Below are 13,769 nucleotides of genomic sequence, written 5' to 3'. Positions count from 1 at the left end.
TTTTGGGATTTTCCTTGATCTCCTCTCCTAACCCTTACACTTTATAGTGGCCCGTCAGCTAACTGGCCTATCAGCAAATGTTGACTTAACATTCATATTTCTAGAATCTGACCATTTCTTATCATTCTGGTTTAAGGCACCATCACCTCTATCTTGGATTTTTGCATTAGCTCTCTAGTCTCCTTGCTTCTGCCCATGACCTCCCTGTTGTTCCTTAAGCATCCCAGATACATTTGGTCCTCAGTGCTTTGCATTGTCTGTTCCACTACCTGAATTGTGTTTCTCTTGGATTTTCACATGGCTTGTCCCTTTCAGGTCTTCACTCAAAAGTCACTGTCTCAATGAGGTCTTCCCTGGCCACTCTATCTAAAATTTTAACTATTTAACAACAGTTTTAACTCACACACTTGATATCCCCTGCTGTGGTTTGACAGTATGCCCCAAAATTCATGCGTTGGAAATGTAATCCCTGAAACAACGATGTTGGGATGTGAGGCCTAATTGGAAGTGTTTACATCATGAGGGTTCTACCCTCAAGAATGGATTAATGCCATTATAAAAAGGGGGTTGGGGGAGTGGGTTCTCTACACATGCCATGTGAGAAGACAGAATTTGTCCCCCTGTTGGCCCTTCTGACTTCCACCATGTGAGGACAGCAAGAAGGCCCTCATCAGATGCTGGTGCCTTGATCTTGGACTTCCCAGCCTCCAGAATTATGAGAGAATAAATTTCTGTTATTTAGAAATTACCCAGTCTCAGCTGTTCTATTACAGCGGCACAGAATGGACTGACACCCCCCTTTCCCTTCAGCACTGATCAGTCTCTAACTATATATTTTACTTATCTTGTTCATTTTACTTTATTATTTTTCTTTTGAGAAGGAGTTTTGCTCTTGTTGCCCAGGCTGGAGTGCAACGGCACAATCTCTGCTCACTGCAACGTCCACCTCCCAGGTTCAAGTGATTCTCCTGCCTCAGCCTCCTGAGCAGCTGGGATTACAGGCATCTGCCACCACACCCAGCAAACTTTCGTATTTTTAGTAGAGACGGGGTTTCACATGTTGGCCAGGCTGGTCTTGAACTCCTGACCTCAAATGATCTGCCCGCCTAGGCCTCTCAAAGTATTGGCACTACAGGCATGAGTCACCTTGCCCTGCCATTTATCTAGTTTATTGTCTGTCACCCCTACTAGAACATTAACTCCATGAGCGTGGGGATATTTTTTAGTTTCTTTTTCAGTGCTATATCACTGCTGCCTAGTGTGTATTGGGCACTTTGTAAATATTTATTGAGTGATTTAGTGTCTCTTTATTTAGAGCAGTAATATTAAATTTCCTTTAAAACATCAAGTAAAAGTTTTAAGTAAATAATAGTACAGATGATTTGTAGATATTACAGTGGTTACAAAATGTAGCAGTAAAACACTGAGAATACTAAGTTAAAGTGGTTAAAAAATAAATTGCCGGGCCGGGCGCGGTGGCTCGTGCCTGTAATTCCAGCACTTTGGGAGGCCGAGGCGGGAGGATCATGAGGTCAGGAGTTCGAGATCAGCCTGGCCAGCCTGGTGAAACCCCATCTCTACTGAAAATACAAAAACTTAGCCAGGCATGGTGATACACACCTGTAGTCTCAGCTACTTGGGAGGCTGAGGCAGGAGAATTGCTAGAACCTGGCAGGTGGAGGTTGCAGTGAGCCGAGATTGTGCCACTGCACTCCAGCCTGGTGGATAGAGGGAGACTCTGTCTCAAAAAAAAAAAAAAAAAATTGTTTGCCAAGGTACATGCTAGTCACAATATAATTCTGTAGATCCATGAGCTTAAGTCATTAATATCATGATGAAAGTTCATTGATTGGGCTCCAGTAATGTAGATTTTGTTGAGTTTTGGTAGAACTGTACTGAATTTTACCTTTATATCAACTGTAAAAAAGGAATGCTTAAGCAAATACAATTTTAAATGGCCTAGTTCCCTACTTATGAAGCATTTCCAGCAGCCGTTTCTAGTCAATTGCTGTGTTACTTCAGGAAGCCAACAGGCCTGAGTAGGGTCCAATTTTTACCACTTCAATTGGCTTTGTAACCGTGGGTGAGTTACCTCTCAGAAGCTTCTGTATCTGTAAAATGGAGATAATGATAGTAGTTCACGGAGTTGTGGTGCGGGTAGGACAAATAAGCTAAAACCCAGTTGGCCCTCAAACAATGAGAAGGTCAGGGCACTGACCCCTACGCAGTCAAAAATCTACATATAACATTTTAAATTTAAAACTTTTTTTAAAAAATTTTTATTGAGGTGGGATCTTGCTATGTTGCCCAGGCTGGTCTCGAACTCCTGGCCTCAAGCAGTCCTCCTACCTCAGCCTCCCAAAATGCTGGGATTATAGGTGTGAGCCACTGGCTTACATATAACTTTTGACTTCCCAAAAACTTAGCTACTACTAGTCTGCTGTTGACCAGAAGCCTTATTGATAACAGTTGATAACAGATATTTTATATGTTATATGTATTATATACAGAAGCCTTATTGAACAGTTAACAGATATTTTGCATATTATATGTATTACATACTGTATTCTTACAATAAAGTAAGCCAAATAAAAGAAAATGTTAAGAAAACCATAAGGAAGAGAAAATACATTTACTATTCATTGAGTGGAAGTGAATCATGATAAAGGCCTTCATCCTTGTCATCTTCATGTTGTGTAGACTGAGGAGGAGGAGGAAGAGGAAGGGCTGGTCTTGCTATCTCAGGGGCAGCCAAGGTAGAAGAAGTGGAGGACTTGCAAGGGGAGGCAGGAGAGTCAGACACACATGGTATACATTTTTTTTTTTTTTTGAGATGCAGTCTTGCTCTGTTGCCCAGGCTGGAGTGCAGTGACACGACCTCGGCTCACTATAACCTCCGCCTTCTGGGTTCAAGTGATTCTCTGGCCTCAGCCTCCAGGGTAGCTGGGATTACAGGCACAGGCCGCCACGCCCGGCTAGTTTTTGTATTTTTAGTAGAGACAAGGTTTCACCATGTTGGTAAGGCTGGTCTTGAACTCCTAACCTTGTGATCCGCCCACCTTGGCTTCCCAAAGTGTTGGGATTACAGGCATGAGCCACCATGCCTAGCCCATGATATAACTTTTATTGAAAAAAGCTTCATGTATAAGTGGGGACTCACACAGTTCAAACCAATCTGTGTTATTCAAGGGTCAGCTGTATACAAAGCACTGAGCTCAGGGCCTACCCCACAATAAGAGCTCAATAAATGTCTTTCTTATCATCATTATTCATGTGTGTTTAGTGCTGCATCCTCAGCACCTCAGAGAATACCTGGGACATAGCAAGCACTCCATGAACATTTGTCAAATGGCTGTCATTATTGATGATCATCTGTTAAATAGCTGTCACTATTTTTTGTTTGTTTGTTTTGTTTTGTTTTTTGAGACAGAGTCTCGCTCTGTCGCCCAGGCTGGAGTGCAGTGGCACAATCTTGGCTCACTGCAAGCTCCGCCTCCCGGGTTCACGCTATTCTCCTGCCTCAGCCTCCCGAGTAGGCGCCCGCCACCTCGCCCGGCTAGTTTTTTGTATTTTTTAGTAGAGATGGGGTTTCACCATGTTAGCCAGGATGGTCTCGATCTCCTGACCTTGTGATCCACCCGTCTCGGCCTCCCAAAGTGCTGGGATTACAGGCTGGAGCCACTGCGCCCGGCCTAGCTGTCATTATTGATGATCATCCTCGGTCTAGGCTTGGCTACACTTGTCTCCCCTTCAGTTCCAGTTACCAAATATATTTGAAGGTGATAAAGTATTGTTCTGCAACTTTTTCCTGCAAAAAATTAGGTAGAATTTATCTCCTATGAGATCAAGTTATTACAGTTATTTGTGTTTGGGAATTACAGTACCATGTTTGAAATCTTACTATGTAAGATTAATAGATCTGAATCACTGGAGTTCATTTTTACATAATTTAGATGTTCTTTTGGTTGAGCTATTTCTTGAGCACTGCTCCAAAACGCCTTCCATGAGATCAAAATAAATTGATGGGCATGATGCGACCTTGTGTGTGGGTAGCACCAATTTTAGATTCTTCCCACAGTCTTCAGCAGCACTAACAGAAATTGTTAACCCGTCTTATATATTGAGAGATATTGCATGTGCGTGTATGTGCGTGTGTGTGTGTGTCCCTCTTAACTTGCAAAGAAGAAGCTATTGCATCATTATAAGAGAGGTACCTGTTAATTCAACTTCATCAGGCAGGGCTGGTTTCTCCGAGGCCTCTCTCCTTGCATGCAGATGGCTGTCATCTCGCTATGTGCTCACATGGCTATTCCTCTGTGTGCATGCATCCTTGGAGTCTTTCTCTTCTTATAAGACACCAGTCATACTGGATTGGAGCTCCACCCTTAGGATCTCATTTAACCTTAATTACCATTTTGAAGCACTCTGTCTCCAAATTTAGTCACATTAAAGGTTAGGGCTTCAAACTGCACGTGTTGAGGGGACACAAAACACAGTCCATAACAATCTGGTCTCTATCTTCATGTTCTGAAACTTTTTAAAAGTTTATTTTTGAATTTTTAATTGATAAATAATAATGATATATACACACACACACACATATATACATATACATATATATGTATAGTACAATGTGATGACTTGATACATGTGATATTCCTTCATCATTGCCCTGAGATACAGTTTCCCAAGAGCAAAGGTTGGCTAGAGACATCTGACTGAACACAAGCCCACACACTATCTCCCTACTTCCTGCCTCAAATCTCCTTACGCAGTACATTCTGTCTCTCAGTGGGCATTTGATATGTACATATGAAACCCACAAAAACAGGAACACAATAAAGAGGGCCACCAGAAGACCAGAAGGATATGGGAATTCCTGGAGGATAGAAAGCAGACAGGATCTGACTGACAGCAAACCTGGAGCAAAGACGAACACAGCTTAACCAAAGGTAGGCAAATGACTACCAAGGAAATGGGAGCTAGTTTAGGGATATTCCCGCCTTAGTCAACAGATACCTGGAGCAGGAGCAGGTGCTGGCACAAGAGATGGAAGAGCTGTATTCACAAGAGCCAGGTCAGGACTTGATTCCATGGTACAAACTAAAATGGGAAGGATACCATGATGATTAGAACAGCCCCTGTACTAGAATGACATGAATTGTGAGGCATTTTGCATTTTTCGTAGTACCACCCCACAAATCTCATGCAAATCACAAAGATCACAAAGACGAAAATGTACATTTTTACAATGGAGAGATCTGGGGTCACCACTCTATGAAAATGATGAGACCTAACCTGTTAATACAGGATGACCTGACATGATGTACCTATAGATATCATGCAGTATGTATACTGAATCACCTATGAAGTATTTGTGCCTAAATATTTAACCTGAATCCAATTAAGCATCAAAACCTAATTTTACATGGAATATGAAGGTAAGGGAGGGGGATTTGAGAAGTTCAATGTCACCAAGAGGAAACAAGCAGACAAAATCAGATTGTGGAGTATTTTTATAAGGGCAATGCTTGTAAAATATTATCTCAGGGAATATGTCTCTAAGACCCTTGTTAATGACCTCAGAAAGATGTAGGATGGTGCTTTGTGCTCTCTTAGTTACACAAAGAGCTAAGAATCTAAAGGGCATGCCTCCTAGCACCTCTCAGCTAGACAGCAATGCTTCGAGGACTCCTGAGGGTGTAGTTGCACAGCAGCTTCACAGGGAGCCCAAGAAGGGCAGACCTCAAAGAGCCTGGCCTGATGTCACATTGGGATGAGACTTTGGCGGAGTCTTGGAAAGCGGTGCCTGTTTTGCATGTAAGAGAAAAGCAAATTATTTGTGGCCAGAGGGCAGACCATGGCAGTTTTAAAAACAGGCCGGATATGGTGGCTCATGCCTAATAATCCTAGCACTTTGTGAGGCAGAGGTGGGAGGATTGCTTGAGCCCTGGAGTTCGAGACCAGCCTGGGCAACATGGTGAGATCCTGCCTCTACAAAAAATCCAAAAATTAGCCGGGCATGGTGGTGTGTGTGCCTGTAGTCCCAGCTACTTGGGAGGCTGAGGTGGGAGGATTGCCGACCCCAGAAGGTTGAGGTTGCAGTGAGCTGTGATTGTGCCATTGTGTTCCAGCCTGGGTGACAGAAAAACCACAACAAAAAACCCAAAAATCAAAAACACAGCTGCAAATTCTCTGAATCTGGGTGGGTTTTGTCACAGAGCATAATGGGAGCGACAACAGAGCCTGATGGAAGTGATGCTGTGTGACTCCCGATACTGGATCATAAAAGGTAATGCAGCTCCTGTCCTGTTCCCCAAAACATACTCCTCCTCATAACCAGGAATCAGGATGTAAGGAAACTGACCCCTCTGAGACCATGCTAGCCAGGGAGGCAACATGGACATGCTCTGGTGGGCAGTCCCAGCTAATCACAGCCTTCCTGCCATCCCAACCAAGGTCTCAGACATGAGTGTGCAGAAGCCATCTTGGAGCCTCCAGACCAGTCCATATAACAAGTGGATACCACCAAGTCACCTTGTCAATGTCATGCGAAAAAGAGGAATTGCTTGACTGGGCTCTGCCTGAATTCACAATTGACAAAATTGTAAAATATAATAAAATAATCATTTGAGGCCAATGAAGTTTTGGAGCTTTTTTTTTTTCTTAAATCTTTATATAGACTTGGCCGGGCATGGTGGCTCACGCCTGTAATCCCAGCACTTTGGGAGGCCAAAGTGAGTGGATCATGAAGTCAGGAGATTGAGACCATCCTGGCTAACATGGTGAAACCCCATCTCTACTAAATATACAAAACATTAGCTGGGCATGGTGGCGGGTGCCTGTAGTCCCAGCTAATTGGGAGGCTGAGGCAGGAGAATGGCGTGAACCCGGGAGGCAGAGCTTGCAGTGAGCCGAGATTGCGCCACTGCACTTCAACCTGGGTGACAGAGAGAGACTCCATATAAAAAAAAAAAAAAAAAAAAAAAAAAAAATCTTTATATAGACTTCTATATAGACTTCTAGAACAGAATTTGGCTCTCCAAAAACTCGATGTTATGGATGAGGGATGGGGAAAATGGGGTGGGATGTCTGTTTAAAGTGCTATAACAATCAAATGCAAGGATTTGGCCTTGATTGGCTTCTAGTTCAAAAAAGTAGATTACGGGTACTTTGCGGACAACGGAGGAGACTTGCACACAGACCACTACACAATATTTTTAGGAAATTGTTGTTAATTGCGTATTAGTCTGTTTTTGCACTGCCATAAAGAACTTCCCTGAGACTGGATAATTTATAAAGGAAAGAGATTTAAGTGACTCACAGTTCTGCATGGCTGAGGAGGCCTCAGGTAACTTATAATCATGGCAGAAGGGGAAGCAGTCACCTTCTTAACTAGGCGGCAGGAGAAAGAAGAGAGAAGAAAAAACTGCCACTTTTCAAACCATCATATCTTGTGAGAACTCACTCGCTATCATGAGAACAGCATGGGGGAAACCACTCCATGATCCAATCACCTCCCTCCTTCAACATGTGGGGATTACAATTCACGATGAGATTTGGGTGGGGACATAGAGCCAAACCATATCATCGTGTTAGATATGATCACAGTTTTATCATTATATAGAAAAATGTCTATTTGTAGGAGATACTGGTATATAGGTCAAGTGTCATTATGATTGCAACTTACTTTACAATAGATCAGCAAAACAATTATATACACACACACATACACGAAGCAAATATAGCAAAAAGCTAACAACTGTCTGAATCTAGGTACTAAGTATATGCATGTTCATTATGCCAGCCTTTCAACTTTTCTGTGGGTGAAGATTTTCATAATAAAAAGCTGAGAAAAAAAGATCAGAGAAAATTAACTCATAAAAATGTTTCCAATTTCAGTAGTCATGAAGACAATGTAAATTAAAGCCCAAATGCAATACCACCCACCAGAATGGCTAAAATGAAAAGGACAGAAAAGCGTTGGCAAGGCTGTGAATCAAGTGGAACCTCTCACAGAAGTGTAAAATGGTCCAACCACTGTGGAAAACTGTTGGCTGTGGCTACTAAAGCCAATATACGTAAACACATTGCATCATTATTATAGAGGTAACTTGTTAATCCAAGTTTTCTTTTTCTGTGTTTTCAATCCCACAAAATTACCCTTTCCTACCATTCCTATATTTTCAGATTTTTCTGGTAACTTGATAAGTAATTTATTCCCTGGTCTGATAGCCAGTTTCTCTCAGCCCAAAAGAGTGGGGTGGTGAGCAGGTTCATTCGTTTGAAAAGAAAATGGGTGAAACAGCTTTCATTTACTCATCAAGATGTTTAGGTGCCTATTAGATGCATTGAGGCTGCAAACCTGTACATAGAGATGAGTACGATGTGTTCTTGACTGTTAGGGAGATCAGTCAGCACCCAGAGGAGAACATGGTAACATGAGGTGATAAAAGCAATAATAGGTGGGTGTAGTGGCTCATGCCTGTAATCCCAGAACTTTGGGAGGCTGAGGCAGAAGGATCACTTGAGCCCAGGAGTTTGGGACCAATTTGGGCAACAGAGCAAGACCCCATCTATAAAAATAATTTTTTAAAAAATTATCTGAGTGTGGTGATGCATGCCTATAGTAGCAGCTACTCAGGAGGTTGAGGTGGGAGGACTACTTGAACCCAGGAGGTTGAGGCTACAATGAGCTGTGAACATGCCACACCACTGCACTTCAGCCTGGGCAACACAGCAAGACTTAAAAAAAAAGCAATGATAGAGCTATGTCCAAAATGTACGCAGGTTCAGAAGGCATGGTGAATTCTTAACTGGATATAAGAGGTGTTTACACTGTTCTAGAGGAAGGGCCATCAGAATAGGGCCTTAGATTATGAGTAGGACTTTCCAGGCCCAGGGATCAACATCAAGCAAAGATGTGGGATTGTGCAAGTTCAGGACAAAGCATCTCTCCTTTCAAACTAGTCCCTCTTTTTGCTTTGCATTTCCTGGTTAATGGCACCACCGTCTACCCAATGACCTGTGTCTTTATGAGACTGATGCACTGCCTACTGTACTAAAGCGGCAATTAACCTGTATCTTTATGTGCCAAGTAACATAAAAATCCAATTTGAACTGGCTTAAAGAATAAAGGGGTTTCTAGGCTTTATAACACGAGAGTCAAGGACTTCATGGTTGGTTGATCCAATAGCCCAAGGATACCACTGGGGACCTATCCTTGCTTTGGTCTGCTACGGTCAGCTCTAGTCTATGGCCCATTTTCCTGGGGCCTGGAGTCACAAGATGGTTTCCAAATAAGCCAGGTCTATCCACCTCCCTGTTCTTGTCAAGTGGGAAAGGGCACTTCAGTCCCGGTATTCCAATCAAGAGTTCTGGCATTCACTGATTGGTAAGTTTAGATCACATCGTCACTCTTGAACCAAAAACTACAGTGAGAGCCATGGAATGTGCTAATTAATGTAAGTCAGTCCAGGCCCACCTCTAAAGCCAAGATAGAGTTCAGTTTCTCCAAAGCACATGGGCTGTACAACAAGAGAGATTGGGAGATCGTGTTGAGTGACAATCTGGAAGTTCTTAGGAAGAAGGAAGCTGGGTAGAAAACAAATAAATGTTCATTGCAGTTACTACCTGCAATGAACAAATAAATGTTCATTTCAATTACTAGATGCAATTCAGGAGCCTGGGAAGAATTTGGTATTTCTTACTTTCTTACCTCCCCACATCCAACCAGTCAACAAATTCTGCTGACTTTACCTTCTTGTTATTATATTATTGACCTAGCTGTCTTTGTTCAAGCCGTCATCATTTCTCACCCATATGCTTAAAATGCCTCCTAGTTGGTGTCCTTGCCTCTACTGTCTCCTTACTCCGGAGTTCCTTACTCCGGAGTTTCGGAGTTCCGGAGTGAACTTACTCCGTTTACTACTCCAATAGTGATCTTCCTGCCCCCAAGTTCTGATCCCATTACTCCCCTGCTTATGACCCAAATGGCTTCTCACTGGTTACAGAATAAATTCTAAAGCCTGGATAAGTCACTTCCTGGAGGTCATGTCTTTCATGTTATGTGTATTAGTCTGCTAGAGTTATAACAACGTATCACAGATTGAGTGGTTTAATAACAGAAATTAGTTTTCTCACAGTTCTGGAGGCTGGAAGCCCAATATCACGGTGTCCACAGGGTTGATTTCTGGTGAGGCCTCTCACCTTGGCTTGCAGATGGCCACCTTCTAGCTCTGTCCTCACATGGCCTTGCCTCTGTGCATGCTCATTCATGGTGTCTCTTTCTCTTCTTATAAGACACCAGTCACGTTGGATTAGGGCTCCACCCTTATGATGTCATTTAACCTTAATTACCTTTTTAAGGATGCTGTCTCCAAAAATAGTCATTGGGAATTAGGGCTTCAAACTATGAATTTGGGGAAAATGTAATACAATCCACAATAACCTGGTTTCTATCTTTATCCTCTGATATTTATTTTTTTATTTAATTTAAATTAAATTTTATTTTATTTTTTTAGACGGAGTCTCACTCCATCACCAAGGCTGGAGTGCAGTGGTGCAATCTCTGCTCACTGCAACCTCTGCCTCCCAGGTTCAAGCAATTCTCCTGCCTCAGCCTCCCAAGTAACTGGGACTACAGGTGCATGTCACCACGTCCAGCTAATTTTTTTTTTTTGTATTTTTAGTAGAGACAGGGTTTCACCATGTTGGCTGGGCTGGTCTTGAACTCCTGACCTCAAATGATCCACCCACCATGGCCTCCCAAAGTGCTGGGATTACAGGCATGAGCCACCGCACCTGGCCCTTTTTACAATTTTTAATTGACAAATAATAATGGTATATATTTATGAGATACAACGTAATGATTTGATACATATGACACTTCCTCATTTCTGCCCTGGGATATAGTTTCCCAAGAGCAAAGGTTGGCCAGAGATGTCTGACTGAACACAGCACATACACTACCTCCCTACTTCCTGCCTCAAATCTCCTTACACAACACATTCTGTCTCTCTGTGAGTATTTCCTACATACACATGAAACCCACAAAAGCACATGAATACAATAAAGAGGGCCACCAGAAGACCAGAAGAATACAGGAATTTCTGGAGGATAGAAAGCAGGTGAAATCTGAATGACAACAAATCTGGAGAAAAGACGAACATGGCTTAACCAAAGGTAGGAAAAATGACCACCAAGGAAGTGAGAGCAATTTAGGGATATTCTAAGCCTAAGTCAACAGACATCTGGAGCAGGAGCAGATGCTGGCACAAGAGATGGAAGAGCTGTATTTGAAGCTGTCCTCACAGGGTTAACAAGAATTCTGGGCAGAAATATAGTTATAATTAAGCATTAGTCAGGCTGCAATTTGACCCACTTCCTTGTAACCAAAATTCATGTAGCACTAGATATTGACCATTTGTATCCCCATTGTTTCTATAGATGGGATTTCTGATGTTAGAATCATAACGGTTTTGTGTAAGAATGGCTTAAGCCAATCCTTAATTCTAGCGGAGTAGCTGATGTCAACCATTTTAAAGATCCCACAGAGGAACAAAATCAATGTACAGATATAGTTTCTTTATCTCCCTGTCCCATGACGTCACCCTGGACTTGTTGACCAATCAACCATCTTCACACTTTGGCCCATTCCAAAACCCTTAACATCCCTAGCCCCAAACTCCTCAGGGAGACAGATTTGGGATTTTCTCCTGTCTTATTATTTGGCGGCCTTATGATTAAACCTCTTTCTCTGCTGCCTTAGCATATTGACTTGACACATGCATCAGGCAAAGAACCAATTACAGTTACAAATTCGTGAGAGCCAGGGCAGGACGTGCTTCCATAGCACAAACTAAAATTAGAAGGATGCCAAGATGATTAACATGGTCCCTGCACAAGGATGACATGAATTTTTACAGCATTTCATATTTTTCCTAGTATCACCCCACAAATTCCATGGAAATCACAAGGAAGAAAATGTACATTTTTACAATGGAGAGGCCTGGGGATCACCACCATATGCAAGTGATGGAACCTAACATATTAACAGTAGGACAACCTGACATGATATACCTATAGATATCATGCAGTATAATGTATTCAAAATCACCTACAAAGTATTCTTGCCAAAATATTCAACCTTAATCAAATCAAGCCTCTAGACCCAATTTTGCAGGAAATACGGAGTTGAGGGAAGGGGATTTGGAAAAGGTTAAATGACACCAAGAGAAAACAAGCAGACAAAATCAGAATGGGGAACATTCTACAAGAGTAATACTAGGAAAACAGTCTCAGGAAATGCAGTGCATAACTGTAAGATCCTGTTAATGGCCTCAGAAAGACTTAAAATGGTGCTTTTTGTGTCTCCTCTTAGTTATACCCCAAATTCCTGAAGAATCCAAAGGGCATGCCTCTTAGCCCATGTCAGCTAGACAATAATACCTCTAAGACTTCTACAGCAGCTTCACAGGGAGCCCATGATAAAGAAGAGCGGATCTCAAACAGTCTGAGCCAGGTGCCCTAATGGAATGAGAGTCTGGAGGAATCTTGGAAAAGGGTGTGTGTTTTGCATGTGAGAAAAGGGCACATTATTTGTGACTGAAGAACAGATCATTGCAGCTTTAAAAACGTAGCTGCAAATTCTTTGCATCTGGGTGGGCTTTGTGACTGCTTCAAACAACAGAGCCTGATGGAAGTGACGCTGTGTGACTCCTGCTACTGGGTCATAAAAGGTAGTGTGGCTCCTGTTCTGATCTCCAAAACACTCGTCCTCAGAGCCAGGAGTCAAGATGTAAGGAAACTGACCATTTTGAGTCCATGCTAGCCAGAGAGGCTACATGGACATGCTCCGGTTGGCAGTCCCAGCTGATCACAGCCTTCCTGCCATCCCAACCAAGATCTTGGACATGAGTATGCAGAAGCCATCTTGGAGCCTCCAGACCAGTCCATATAACAAGTGGATACCACCAAGTGACCTTGTCAATGGCATGTGAAAAAGAAGAATCACTTGACTGAGCCCTGCCTGATTATGATTGACAAAATTATAAAATATAATAAAATAATTGTTTTAAGCCGCTAAGGTTTTGGGGTTTAAAAAATTTTTATATAGATAACTGGAACAGAATTTGGCTCTCCAAAAAAATCAATGTCGTGGGTGAGAGGTGGGGAAGATGAGGGATCTGTTTAAAGCGCTATAACAATCAAAATGCAAGGATTTGGCCTTGATTGGCTTCTGGTTCAAAAAAGTAGATTACGGGTACTTTAAGGACAACTGGGGAGACTTGCACACAGACCATTACACAGTATTTTTAGGAAATTATTGTTAATTGTGTTATATATGATCATGGTTTTATGGTTATGTAGAAAAATATCTATTTCCAGGAGATACTGGTGTAATTATGAGTCAAGTGTCATTATGATTGCAACTTCCTCTACAATGGATCAGCAAAACAATTATGTGTATGTGTATATATATGCATATACACACACACATGAAGCAAATATAGCAAAAGGCTAACAATTGTTTAAATCTAGGTACTAAGTATATGCATGTTCATTATGCCAGCCTTTCAACTTTTCTGTGTTTTAAGATTTTCATAATAAAAAGCTGAGAAAAAAAGAGCATAGAAAATTTAACTCATAAAAATGTCTCCAACTTCATTAGTCATGAAGAAAATTTAAATTAAAACCCAAATGCAATACCACCCACCAGAATGGCTAAAATGAAAAGGACAGAAAAGCGTTGGCAAGGCTGTGAATCA

General features: G+C 42.0%; 2 pseudogenes; both read left to right on the top strand.

Moving 5' to 3' along the window:
• Positions 1-5,083: 5,083 nt before the first annotated feature.
• LOC112614847 lies at positions 5,084-5,183 on the top strand (annotated as a pseudogene).
• A 6,659-nt stretch (positions 5,184-11,842) lies between these two features.
• On the top strand, positions 11,843-11,941 carry LOC112614944 (annotated as a pseudogene).
• Positions 11,942-13,769: the final 1,828 nt, after the last annotated feature.

The sequence above is a fragment of the Theropithecus gelada genome, chromosome 20, assembly GCF_003255815.1.
Source record: "Theropithecus gelada isolate Dixy chromosome 20, Tgel_1.0, whole genome shotgun sequence".
Taxonomy (NCBI): domain Eukaryota; kingdom Metazoa; phylum Chordata; class Mammalia; order Primates; family Cercopithecidae; genus Theropithecus; species Theropithecus gelada.
Note: the sequence above shows the minus strand (reverse complement) of the source record. Positions and strands in the feature narration are given on the sequence as shown.